This window comes from Sinohyriopsis cumingii, chromosome 14 (genome assembly GCF_028554795.1).
Source record: "Sinohyriopsis cumingii isolate HCF-2022 chromosome 14, ASM2855479v2, whole genome shotgun sequence".
NCBI lineage: Eukaryota > Metazoa > Mollusca > Bivalvia > Unionida > Unionidae > Sinohyriopsis > Sinohyriopsis cumingii.
Genome location: NC_142974.1, coordinates 96,735,449 through 96,751,501, shown reverse-complemented (window position 1 = coordinate 96,751,501; position 16,053 = coordinate 96,735,449).

Here is a 16,053-nt window from a genome sequence, read left to right as displayed (position 1 = left end):
TAAATGAATTAATAACTGTTGGATACAAAATACATTTTTTATGTGACTAAATAAGCTTTCAAACAAATAGCGGTGCAATGAAAATCTTGATGTTTGCACTTGTATAGCTTTAATTACCATAGTAAATGACTTTAGATTTTATGTAAAGTATAGAAAGAATGTTTGAAAAAAATTCATTTGATAAATGATATAACTTCTTGTACAAAAAAGTTTAAACAAGTGTAGCTTTCATTATCATCACTATTATTTCAAGTTATACCATAGATTAATACAGACCAGTCAATATTTCAAGTAAAATCCTTGACTAATACAGACCAGATACTATTATTTCAAATAATACCATAGAATAATAACAGACAAATCACTATTGTTTCAAGTAATACCATAGACTAATATAGACCAGTCATTATTATTTCAAGTAATACCACAGACTAATACACACCTGTTGATATTTCAAGTAAAATCCTTGACTAATACAGGCCAATCACTATTATTTCAACTAATACCACAGAATAATACAGACCAATCACTATTATTTCAAGTTATACCATCGACTAATACAGACCAGACACTATTATTTCAAGTAATACCATAGACTAATACAGACTAATAAAGATCAGCCACTATTATTTTTAGTAAGACCATTGACTTATACAGACCAGTCACTATTATTTTTAGTAATGCAATAGACAAATACAGACCAATCAATATTATTTTTAGTAATATCACAGAATAAATACAGACCAGTCACTGTTATTTTTAGTAATACCATAGACAAATACAGACCAGTTGCTATTATGTTTAGTAATACCATAGACAAATACAGACCAGTCACTATTATTTTAATAAGACCATAGATAAATACAGACCAGTCACTATTATTTGAGTAATACCATAGGCAAATACAGACCAGTCGCTATTATTTTGTTAATACCATAGAAAAATACAGACCAGTCCCTATTATTTTAGTAATACTATAGACAAATACAGACCAGTCCCTATTATTTTAGTAATACCATAGACAAATACAGACCAGTCGCTATTATTTTAGTAATACCATAGACAAATACAGACCAGTCACTATTATTTTTAGTAATACCATAGATAAATACAGACCAGTCACTATTATTTTAGTAATACCACTGATAAATACAGACCAGTCACTATTATTTTTAGTAATACCACAGACAAATACAGACCAGTCACTATTATTTTAGTAATACCATAGACTTATACAGACCAGTCACTATTATATTTAGTAATACTACAGACAAATACAGACCAGTCATTATTATTTTAGTAATACCATAGACAAATACAGACCAGTCGCTATTATTTTAGTAATTCCATAGACAAATACAGACCAGTCACTATTATTTTAGTAAGACCATAGATAAATACATACCAGTCACTATTATTTTAGTAATACCAGAGACAAATACAGACCAGTCACTATTATTTTAGTAAGACCATAGATAAATACATACCAGTCACTATTATTTTAGTAATACCATAGACAAATACAGACCAGTCACTATTATTTTAGTAATACCATAGACAAATACAGACCAGTCACTATTATTTTAGTAATACCATAGACAAATTCAGACCAGTCACTATTATTTTAGTAATACCACAGACAAATACAGACCAGTCACTATTATTTTAGTAATACCACAGACAAATACAGACCGGTCACTATTATTTTAGTAATACCATAGACAAATACAGACCAGTCACTATTATTTTAGTAATACCATAGACAAATACAGACCAGTCGCTATTATTTTAGTAATGCCATAGACAAATACAGACCAGTCACTATTATTTTTAGTAATACCATAGATAAATACAGACCAGTCACTATTATTTTAGTAATACCACTGATAAATACAGACCAGTCACTATTATTTTTAGTAATACCACATACAAATACAGACCAGTCACTATTATTTTAGTAATACCATAGACTTATACAGACCAGTCACTATTATTTTTAGTAATACTACAGACAAATACAGACCAGTCGTTATTATTTTGGTAATACCATAGACAAATACAGACTAGTCACTATTATTTTAGTAATACCATAGATAAATACATACCAGTCACTATTATTTTAGTAATACCACAGATAAATACATACCAGTCACTATTATTTTAGTAATACCACAGATAAATACAGACCAGTCACTATTATTTTTAGTAATACCACAGACAAATACAGACCAATCACTATTATTTTTAGTAATACCACAGACAAATAGAGACCAGTCATTATTATTTTGGTAATACCATAGACAAATACAGACCAGTCCCTATTATTTTAGTAATACCATAGACAAATACAGACCAGTCGCTATTATTTTAGTAATACCATAGACAAATACAGACCAGTCACTATTATTTTAGTAAGACCATAGATAAATACATACCAGTCACTATTATTTTAGTAATACCATAGACAAATACAGACCAGTCACTATTAATTTAGTAATACAATAGACAAATACAGACCAGTTGCTATTATGTTTAGTAATATTATAGACAAATACAGACCAGTCACTATTATTTTAGTAATACCACAGACAAATACAGACCAGTCACTATTATGTTTAGCAATACCATAAATAAATACAGACCGGTCACTATTATTTTAGTAATACCATAGACAAATACAGACCAGTCACTATTATTTTAGTAAGACCATAGATAAATACATACCGGTCACTATTATTTTAGTAATACCAGAGACAAATACAGACCAGTCACTATTATTTTAGTAAGACCATAGATAAATACATACCAGTCACTATTATTTTAGTAATACCATAGACAAATACAGACCAGTCACTATTATTTTAGTAATACCATAGACAAATACAGACCAGTCACTATTATTTTAGTATTACCATAGACAAATACAGGTCAGTCACTATTATTTTAGTAATACCATAGACAAATTCAGACCAGTCACTATTATTTTAGTAATACCACAGACAAATACAGACCAGTCACTATTATTTTAGTAATACCACAGACAAATACAGACCGGTCACTATTATTTTAGTAATACCATAGATAAATACAGACCAGTCACTATTATTTTAGTAAGACCATAGATAAATACAGACCAGTCACTATTATTTTAGTAATAAAATAGACAAATACAGACCAGTCACTACTATTTTAGTAATATCATAGACAAATACAGACCAGTCGCTATTATTTTAGTAATATCATAGACAAATACAGACCAGTCACTATTATTTTAGTAATACCATAGACAAATACAGACCAGTCACTATCATGTTTAGTAATACCATAGATAAATACAGACCGATCACAATTATTTGAGTAATGCCATAGACAAATACAGAGTAGTCACTAATATTTTAGTAAGACCATAGATAAATACAGACCAGTAACTATTATTTTAGTAATACCATAGACAAATACAGACCAGTCGCTACTATTTTAGTAATATCATAGACAAATACAGACCAGTCGCTATTATTTTAGTAATACCATAGACAAATACAGACCAGTCACTATTATTTTAGTAATACCACAGACAAATACAGACCAGTCACTATTATTTTAGTAATACCACAGACAAATACAGACCAGTCACTATTATTTTAGTAAGACCATATATAAATACAGACCAGTCACTATTATTTTAGTAAGACCATAGATAAATACAGACCAGTCACTATTATTTTAGTAATACCATAGACAAATTCAGACCAGTCACTATTATGTTTAGTAATACCATAGACAAATACAGACCAGTCACTATTATTTTAGTAAGACCATAGACAAATACAGACCAGTCACTATTATTTTTGTAATATCATAGACAAATACAGACCAGTCACTATTATTTTTCGTAATACCACAGACAAATATAGGCCAGTCACTATTATTTTAGTAATACCATAGACAAATACAGACCAGTCACTATTATTTTTAGTAATACCACAGATAAATACAGACCAGTCACTACTATTTCAATTAATACTATAAACTAATACTGAACTGAAAGAGAGTATTACATCATGTAACATACAATATGAATTCAAAGAGAGTATTACATCATGTAACATGCAATATTAATTCAAAGATGGTATTACATCATGTAACATACAATATTAATTCAAAGATAGTATTACATCATGTAACATGCAATATTAATTCAAAGATAGTATTACATCATGTAACATGCAATATTAATTCAAAGATAGTAATACCTCATGTAACATACAATATGAATTCAAAGAGAGTATTACATCATGTAACATACAATATGAATTCAAAGAGAGTATTACATCATGTAACATACAATATTAATTCAAAGAGAGTATTACATCATGTAACATACAATATGAATTCAAAGAGAGTATTACATCATGTAACATGCAATATTAATTCAAAGATAGTAATACCTCATGTAACATACAATATTAATTCAAAGAGAGTATTACATCATGTAACATACAATATGAATTCAAAGATAGTAATACCTCATGTAACATACAATATTAATTCAAAGAGAGTATTACATCATGTAACATACAATATTAATTCAAAGAGAGTATTACATCATGTAACATACAATATGAATTCAAAGATAGTAATACCTCATGTAACATACAATATGAATTCAAAGAGAGTATTACATCATGTAACATACAATATGAATTCAAAGAGAGTATTACATCATGTAACTTACAATATGAATTCAAAGAGAGTATTACATCATGTAACATACAATATTAATTCAAAGAGAGTATTACATCATGTAACATACAATATTAATTCAAAGATAGTATTACATCATGTAACATACAATATTAATTCAAAGATAGTATTACATCATGTAACATGCAATGTTAATTCAAAGATAGTAATACCTCATGTAACATGCAATATTAATTCAAAGATAGTATTACCTCATGTAACATGCAATATTAATTCAAAGATAGTATTACATCATGTAACATGCAATATTAATTCAAAGATAGTAATACATCATGTAACATACAATATTAATTCAAAGATAGTAATACCTCATGTAACATACAATATGAATTCAAAGAGAGTATTACATCATGTAACATACAATATTAATTTAAAGATAGTATTACATCATGTAACATACAATATTAATTCAAAGATAGTAATACCTCATGTAACATACAATATTAATTCAAAGATAGTAATACATCATGTAACATACAATATGAATTCAAAGAGAGTATTACATCATGTAACATACAATATTAATTCAAAGATAGTAATACATCATGTAACATACAATATTAATTCAAAGATAGTAATACCTCATGTAACATACAATATTAATTCAAAGATAGTAATACCTCATGTAACATACAATATGAATTCAAAGATAGTAATACCTCATGTAACATACAATATGAATTCAAAGATAGTAATACCTCATGTAACATACAATATGAATTCAAAGATAGTAATACCTCATGTAACATACAATATTAATTCAAAGATAGTAATACATCATGTAACATACAATATGAATTCAAAGAGAGTATTACATCATGTAACATACAATATTAATTCAAAATATTTTGAAATCCTAAGAAACCACTATTTTAAAGGTTTCATTTAAAAATAAAACAATACAAAGTTACTACAGATGCTTTGAAGGGACATTAAATGTCAGAATGATGCTAAGGAGGAGTTGGTCTTGTGCTTTGTGCATTTATTTTGGAGTCATGTGACACAACTGTAAATAAATTGACAGAATGGCCACATATTGTATAAATGATATAGAAAGGCCAGTCAGATAGACACAATACATGTGTTTGTGTCATATGAGTTACATAAAAAGCCAAAGAAATCAGCAACATGATGAGTCCAAATAAGGACAAAGAACTCTTTATGACTGAAAAAAATCTGCAGTATGGACTCTGATGGTATTATTACCTGCTTGTGGACTCTACTCCCTGGGGCAGAGGCTTTACGTATTGATGTGGGACTTTGCACAAATTTATGGCAAAAGTTAAATTAAACGAACTAGTAGACATTATACATTCAGCAAGTTTTACAAAATAAATAGGAGAAAAAACATTCTGAAAAAGTAGTCAGTTAAATAAAACAAAGTGAGGTAAAATCAAATAAAATTTAGTTAGATCAACATTGTCATATGAACTTGATGAAAAAATTCCAAAGTGTGCTGGAAAAGCATTTGAGCAGTGAGATTACAAAATCTTAAAGAAATGAGACATATGAATAAACATGATGTATGCAGTTACAGGAGAAACATGAGTACAGATGTTATGGATGTGATAATGAAGACATGAATTTTTCAGCAACACACAACCATACACGAAAAAATGATAATTTCAAAAATCCATCAGTAAACATATAGCTAGATTCAATAATTAGAATTATTAAGAGACCAATATGATAGAGATAGAGACTACTGAATGCCATAGAATAAGACCTATGGACAGAGATGAGATTGATGATATCATTCAAGGTTTGTTTGACATTTTACAAATCAAGTTTCAGCTTGGTTGGTAGAGCATCACACTGAATCCATGATTCACAGGTTTTCTAGTCATCCAGGCCATCATGGGTTGTCTAGTTATCCAGGTCATCATGAGTTGTCTAGTCATCCAGGCCATCATGAGTTGTCTAGTCATCCAGGCCATCATGAGTTGTCTAGTCATCCAGGCCATCATGGGTTGTCTAGCTTGGTGAGCTCTTGGGAAAGACACTTAGCTGCCATTTCCTCAGCATGATATAGCCAATAATGTGTTCAAAGTACCATTAAAAACAACGATAGACAATTATACCAAATTTAGACAGGAAATAGGTGAAAGCATGAAGTGGATGATTTAAAGAATTGGATTTCTGATATTGCACTTAGATATGTTCTCAATTGATAAGAAAAAGATTTACTGAATGTGTGAAATACAAAACAGCTTGCATAAACATGAAAAATACAGGTGATAGATGTTTCTTTTACGCCACTGAATCTGTGCTAAATACTCATTCCCAAAGTCACCAATAAGGCATCAAAATACATTTTGGTTACACACTGTCATTGGTTTGACAGATACCTTATAACATTACAGTGCAGGACACTTTTTAAAACTTGAATATGCTATCTTCATAAGTGTGTGTATAAAACATTTCAATATAAACACAAGCAGCAGAGAGGGTGAACAGCCTCTAATTGACTCACCCGTTATTTGCAAAAATAAGCCTTCCTGGAAGTCACAAAAAAAATCGTAAAAAAAAGGATCGCAAACTGAGTGCCAAGTATGAGACTTCTCCCTCGTTGCTGCTACTAATTGAAAATTGTATCAAGCTCGACTCGATATTGTGACCGTTGGTCATGCAAGTTTATCATTATAGAACCATGCGGGGTTGACTGAGCCTGACTAAATAAATTTCTAAACTTAATTATGTCCATATCTCCGCTGCACCAAGTCTGATGAATATTTCTCAGCGTATGTGTATCAACTCTGTTAAACACAGCAAGAATATTACAATTATCTCTAATCACTTTTGGTATTTGTGTATACCGCTGGGTTACATAAATCACATCTGTGTTTTTATGCCTGCCTCGGGAAAATATTCTAGCTGGATTTGATGGCTTATCGAGCATCACATCATCGTACACAACTAAATTATTAATTAACCTGTCAAGGTCATCTACAGATGGCGCTTCATTGATATCAGAAATGAATTCAACAACATCATCACCGTTTTCATTTAACAACTTTGCATTTTCATTAAAGTCCTTTAGCACTTCGTAACATCGTTGATCATCAATCGACGGAGCTACCAAATACAACTTATCCCAGGTCATCCACTTCATTATCAAATTAAGTAACATTTACGTTTTACCAGATCCAGACGGACCTATGATAATCATTCAGATAGAATTTGGTAGCGCAGCATGATGTTTAACCGGTTCTCGTTTCCTTACCGCCGAAAAGTCAGTGACCTCCATGTTATAGAAATATAATAAATAATATGGATTTATATTGTGTGAAATGTAGGACGCGTATCCCCCACAACCGAATTAACAACTATTAAAACAAAAAATAACTGGTCAGCAGTTACAGGTAACTGTAAAAGATGCTGTATAAAGAAATGTAAGTTTATTCCCACACAGTCAGGTGGCAAACCAATGGGCAAGACTAAAAAATAAAAAAAGGAGGTGATATTGCCGCCCAGTTAGCCAAACTACCAGGAACTCCATTGGATTAGTACCGAGGAGAGAAACACCTCCCAGCATGTAATTATTCTGGTCCTGGTACTCGGCTTGATATCATGCTTGATAACCAATATCAGCCAAAACCAGGTGAGTATCCAGTAAACGCTATTGATAAAGCATATCATGAGCATGATGTAGCTTATAAAAGTAAAGATCTGCAGCATAGGCATATTGCAGATGTAAAATTAATTCATGCATTAAATTCCATAAAAAAATAAATCTTTCAAAGAATCATTAGTTAATTGGTTGGTGAGATGATCGATGAAGGGTAAGCTTGTATTAGGAGCTGGTAATTAATCAACCGATTATTGAAATAATAGAGAGTCAATTTATTATTCCCCAAGTGGATATTGGAAAGGTATAGCAGCGATTAGTAAACTCGCTGAAGCAGCAGGTGTCGGACATTCTACTGCTGAAAAATGGTTAGGCCGACAGGTAATATGGCAAATTTATCAACCACCACTTAAAACAATACAGTATGCGCATTTTGATGCCAGTGTCCCTAATGAAGTTCATCAGGCTGATATTTTATTTTATCACATGATATTAGACGTCGTAAAACATACAAATACGCGTTAACTGTCGTTGATGTTGCAAGTAGATACAAGGAAGCAGAACCGTTATCAACAAAGACAGCTGTTGAAGTAGCTTCTGCGTTTAAACGAATTATCAACGAGGTGGTCTGCGATGGCCACAGCTGTTACAGGTTGATCCTGGCAAAGAATTTCAGGGTGCAGTATCATCGCTGATGAAGCTACATAATGTCAAAATACGACGAGGGCATGCTGCAATTCACCGCGATCAGGCAATTGTTGAACGATTTAAACGAACACATGCTGAGCGGTTATTTAGATATCAATACGCGAAGGAATTCATTCAAAATACAAGATCTCGAGAGTGGGTTGCAAGATTACCAAGTGTGATAGCTGAATTAAATAATGAAATCACTCGAACAACAAAAATGAAAGCAATTAATGAGATGAGTGAATTGTCATTGCGTATCCTAATGTCCACGGGGATTTATCAGTGTGTAGGGCATCCTCAACAACACTGACATCAACTGCGACAATATCATTTAATACGAGATTCTGTTTTTCAGTCTGTCCTGGTATCTCAACGTCGATATTCTGTCGTCGTGTATCTGCTGGTCTATAACACAGCGGCACTGGTAATTCCGGAAACTTTTTCTTACGTAACTGAAATAATTGTTGTTGAAGTGTATCTCGAACATCTTTCTACTTGCCACTATCAAATCATTTGGTCTCCACAAAATCCAAATATTGTTAATAGGAGTTTCTGAAACTATTTTACTCATTATTTCACACTGAATTTTATTCGGTTGTAGTATGATTAATTTCTTGAACTCGTTTAATTCTGCATCAAGAGATCTGTGATCATCAGTTATCTCCGAGTAATAATCTACAAAATTCTTTAGCCAATCATGTGGAGATTGTCCAACAAACGGCGGTGGTTGGCCATGATCACCGCACATTATCACAGCTGTATTTTTCAATAGCAACCAATCGAGAAACATTTTTAATATATCTTTAGATACTGTGCATATTTCATCCCAAATAATAATTTTTGGAATATATTTCGCTCCCATTCGTTCAGGAGTCCATGTATCTCCGTTGTATCTGAAAAAGCTGTGATAAGTACATGACTGTACTCCTCGTTGTTTCATTTCTCTCGCGAGTCTGTGTGTTGGTGTTAGCACAATCATGTCATCGCAATTCTGTCGAAATAATTCGATCACCCGAGTCGTCTTACCAGAACCTGCCGGTCCGTTTAGATAAACGGTCTTGTGTCTGGATACTGGATCATACACGGATGCCGCCCTCGACATTTGTCGAGGTGATAATTCTGATATCTGATTGCTGCGATAAGTATCTTTAATCGTAACATCAGCGGATTCAATATAATTGCATAACATTTCCTGTTTTATTCTCCAAACTCCCATGATGCATCAGTGTTTGTAAAACGAGTTACCAATGATGTATATTTTTTATCGATATAAAAGGAATCCGTTGCAATTCTGACTGCAGTGTCAGGGAATATATTTATCACAGATGATAAATTTATAGACACATAAGCACGCATTGAAGAACTTAAATGAGTATACTGAGGCGATTCGCCATTCATATAACCAACAATAGTACTCAACCGTGTTCCGTCAGATAAGTAAGCGTTTTCTCGACTTACAAATATATTTCTCGCTGTTGCATCAGCGATTATAAAATCATATTCAGCATCATCTAAAATTAATCGTGCATAATGTCGTTTATGATCATATGCTCCACCTTGAGTAAACTTGCCAATCATTCTTCTACCGAGATCCTTTGCGGCGCTATCATCATCAGGTGATGGTAACCAAACTTCGGTCTCCTTCCGATACGATATAATTGCCTCACTTACAATCAGCGGTATTAATATTTTACAATCAATCATATATCGTAATAAAACTATTGGTGCCCAGCGTTTTTCTGAAAAGTGTCTACCAAACCAAACATAACAGACTGGATGAAGACCCATAGCTATTTCGAACGACACTATACAGGCAAACCCGGTCAGGTCAAAATCAGGTAGTGGTCCATTTATCGATACTCGCGTCATCTCGTGCGTGGGGTGTCCAAACCGCGCAAAATATCCAGAACACTCCCCCAATCCAAGAAAACTCCCCGGATAACACGCGACCATATCAACCGAGATAACGTCGTTGTGGTCATATTTGGTATTCCACAATCCACCGTGTCCGTATTCACATCAACTTAATTGTGCGTCTTCGAGAAATTCAAATCGTGTTGGCTTCCACGAATTTTTCTCTCGTGCGAAGTGAGCTGCAACTGACGGAAACTGTAAAACAATTATTTAGTAATTGCTCAGTATTTCTTGAAAATTTCTGCGCAAGATTTTTCATCGTTTCGTGAAGAGATTCTTTACGATATATTTCGTCGTTAGGTCAAACAAATTGATCATATTTTTTATCATCTGAACTTGAAAATAACTATACTGACACAGGGTCGTTTTTACTTATTTCGTGAATAAAATCAAACATGTTTCTCCCAGAGTTCTCGGGGGGGGGGGGTCAAATCTCACAGTTCGATCTCGTGGAAATATTGTAACTGCGCTGGTCCACGTTTGTGCGTTATGATCAATAATTTCAATTGGAGTTCCCTTTTACTTATTCTTTGATTCATATAAAATCTCTCCGCTTAATGTTTTTACTACTATAGGAAATTTTAATTTACTTGATAATTCGGCAACATCATTAATTGAAGCTCCGGTATCCTTAACCGATTCAGCCCACTCATTTATTTTTTTACGTCTTAAATCAGTTAACCCATTTCCACGCATCGCATTTGTAAAATGTTCGATTACTCGCTTGGCTACACAATTCAGCCTTGACTTTGAAAATCTCATTGGTGCAAGATCATCGACCTTGGGTTTATCATTTAGCTGATAAATTCCATAAACAATCACTGTTATAGGATACGCTCGTTCGTAATATGGTATGTCGATACCAGTCAGTATCCTGGTTTGGAATTTTTCCTTAAAACCGCGGTTTTTCCATTAGCAAGGACAGGGTCAGTTTGTCACGGATAATCCACTCAGCGGAATCTGTTTCTGCTAGCACAATAAGCTTTATTCTGAAAAAATAATTCTGATCGTTGAGATAATCGATTATCTTTTCCGCTCGCATATCGTTCATTGTAGCATCAATGACTTTGTCGTTGACTTCGTCAACGTCACGTATAATTTTGAATATTGACCACGTGTGAGATGCTCCATTATCACGAAATTCCTTTTTAGCATCCCTGATAATATTAATCAGATTAATAGTCGGATCAGTCAGAGTTTGCCTCCGCAAGTCAGGGGTTCTTCTGTCAAGATCAAATCTAGAAGTTTTCCAAGGATCGATTGTAGATAATCTCTCAAACTCTTCCATATTATATTTCAGGCAAGTATTTAAATAAAAAATATTATATATACGATGGCTCAAATAAGAGAGCAGTGCAAGTGGTTGATGGTGGGGTCTTCAACTCCTTGTAATAAATCCTGCGTGAAGGAATTATGCGGTCAACATTTGCAAAGTGTGCGACGGAGGAGTCTTGGTCCACAGCCTTGTTTACGGTGTGGTGTTTGAGTTAGAAGGAAAACACAGCTGTGTGCGTGCTGTGGTGGTAAAAGATATAGAGAATTAAAACGATATTACGATTAAAAAATAACAAACCTGTCTTTGATGAGGTTATAAGATCCCCTGAAGACTTCATAGCTAGATTTGAAAATATGTTATAATTTAGACAAATCTGATTATATATAAATGGAGCAAAAAGAATTTGTTCAATATCCCACCATTAAAAATTATGAAGCATCTCGTGATGGTGTAGTAAGAAACTGAAAGCGAGAAAAGTCAATCGGTTTTGTTAATAATCAGGGTTATCTCATGTTCACGGCCAAGGGGAAGAAAAAATATCTCTGTCATCGTTTTATTTTCGAGGTTTTTCACGGGAAGATCAAATATGGTCTAGTCATCGATCATATCAACAACGACAAACTCGATAATTCTCTTCAAAATTTACAGGCTATCACACAGAGCGAGAATACTACATGCGGGAATGCTGGGGGGAAACAAAAATCCTAAGGCAGTTAAATCTTTCAATATATAAACCAGCGAAGAACTAATATTTAAGTCAATAACCGAAGCTGCCAGGTATTTCGGTATTAACTCCTCCGCGGTACGACGTGTTGCAAAAAGAATACAAAAATCGGCCTTTTCTGACGGGTACGAAAATTGGATCTCATTTCGTTATGTTCAGGCAACGAACGGAGACAACTCTACTGAGAATATGTAACGCGGTTAACAGAGTTATCCTCGTCTCCTGTTCTGATTAACCGTATTCTAGTTTCACAATGTTCTGTACTGAGCATCACAATGCTACCTTTAATAACCTATACCTTGTGTGTAGCCGAATGTTTTCTTAATTGTATACACATTACAGTTTTTCATAGACTCAAAGGATAATTATTATTGTTTCCTCGCATCTAGTCTTTTCAGAATACCTGTAGGAAATATTTTTTTTTGGTAACGGTTCGATGACACACGGAAGTAAAATAACTCCCCGATTTCTCCCCGTAGATTTTTAGTAATGACTGTCAACACGGGCAGGTGTAATTGATTATTGGGATAAATAATACTTTTTTTCACAGACGATATATATATTTTACTGAATCCGTCTGGTTTTCTGGTTCATCTGTATTTTTTCTGCAATTATAATTATGAAAAATTTAAGAATATAAGTCACAGCTATCTTTGAATTTCCAAGTATCAGTCCAGCTTATATACTATAAGACACGGTTTCTTTATTGGGGTTTTCGAAACTCAAGAGACAAACACACCTTTCCGCCATGTCAAAACGTGGCGGACGCCTTTTGCGCTCCCAGGTGTTGATTTTGGGGGAGGGTGTGCAAAATCTGTTGAGCGTAGAAAATAACTCCGTGTCAGTCTGTACCGTCCTTACTGTAAATACTTGTAAATAGTGTACAGTAAATACCTGTAAATAGTGTAAATACATGTATAGTGCCGTCCTTACAATAAATAGTGTTAATATCTGTACCGTGCCGTCCTTACTATAAATAGTGTAAATACCTGTAAATAGTGTAAATACATGTGTTGTGTCGTTGTTGTTGTTGTTGTGGGGTTTAACGCCATTTTTCAGCACACGATAGGATATACATGGTGGCCAGTATTAATGGTCGAGGAAGAACCCGGGAAAACCCCGGAAAGAACCACCGACCCACGAGAAGCTACTGGCAGTCCTTCTCACATACCCACATTGGCCGAATCTGAGACTCGAACCCACGCAGACAGAGGTGAGATGGCAATGATCCGTAACGGAGAGCTCTTTTAGACTACTTGGCCACTCGCGGCCCCATGTGTTGTGCCGTCTCTTAATTAAAGTTTACTGTATTCTTGTAAACTCGCTAAGATGCGGTGGCACCCTAGAAGTTTATAGAAGTAATTGTACCGTCCTCCTTAGAATTAAGTTAATTAAGATTTATATGTTGTGTCGTCCCTTAATTAAGGTTTACTGTATTCTTGTAATCTAGCTAAGATGCGGTGGCACCCTAGGAGCTTACAGGTGTAAATAGTGTAAATACATGTGTTGTGACGTCCTCGAAAACACGCTCTCTTGAGTCTACTACACTGTTGTTTGACAGGTTAGAGGCTCACATAGGGGGTTGTGTTTCGTATGCCCCTGAGCCTGCAGGATGTCATTTAGGCACCCTAGAGGCTTATATGGAGTTGTGTTGTCTTCGGTGTAAAAAAAACCACTCCTCTGGACTTGCTAGGATGTTATGTGGCACCCTAGGAGTTCATATAGGAGTGTAAAATATTTTTCATTTATATATATATATATATATATATATATATATATATATATATATATATATATATATATATATATATATATATATATATATATATATATATATATATATATATATATATATTGCATAATGAATTATGAAAATATCACTGATGTTAATTCTGCTATTAAAAAATTAGAGCGCGACGGCATAAATATAAACTAAATCCTGAAAAAATTATTTCTGATTTTGAGACACTGCAAGAAAGAAAAGAAGAGGGAGGATATACTTTACCATCTGAGTATCGATTCGTAAAGAAAATTCAGACAGCAATGTGTCAATCGCTAGCTACAATAAAAGAAAGTGAAGTAAAGTAGTTTGTCTCTCTCTCTCTCTCTCGTGCAATCGATAAAATTAGATCAGAATTATCTCGTGAATATGAAGCAAAGAAGACAATTAATACTCGTGAGCAGCAGGGAGGGTGAACAGACCAAGGTTTTATCGCCGAATAAAGGCTCCTACGGAATAATTCTCCGTTGAAACTTCCATTTGTCAAATAAAAACCTTCTACGGGACGTTATTTTCGGTCCCGCCATGTCCGTGACTATCGTATGTGTTCACAGCATATACTGACTGTAATTGAAAAAAAAATCTTAAAATATCTTGTCGAGGTCGATCTGTAATTTTTTTTATAAAGATTAATTGAAATTATTATTATATTAATATTATTGGATGTCGGAGAAGCGTACACTACTCGACTAACGCGAGAACGCCAAGAAGCAATACAAAAATATATTCCCGTGAGAGAATCCGTTAAACGAAAAATACGTGCCGTCGAAGACGCATAAAAAGGATTTGCTGAGTCGGCTGAATTGTTATTCAAACCAATAACTACAACCACTGAACGAGTTATATTAGGGGATGTTAAAGATCCTGATGCGAGAAAAGCAGGTATTCTTCCGATTTTAAAACGAATTGAAGAACAAACTCGACCTCAACCCTCAGTTGCACCTGTAGCTGCACCCGTAGATGTACCTGCAGCTGCGCCTGATAGAAGATACGATAACAAATTTAGTCAATATGGATTGGCTAGGATGGGAGAAATTCCTCTTAATACTCCAGAGGATTTCGAAAATTTTGGTGATTTTGCTTATGGAGCTTTTGCAGAAAAACAAAGATATTTAGCTCAGGATGTTGCTATTCCTAACCGTCAAAATTTGCTGATTGGATGCTCAAAGCAAGATTAAATGTTGCTAAATTACAAGATAAACAAAGAAAAGACGGCTATTATGCTGCTTTTATGCGGGGATTTAACAGAGGGAGACAAGAAGAACCTTCACAAGAAGTTTTACAAAAACCTGCACAAAATAAACCTGCACAACGAAGAGAACTATTGGCGCACGATT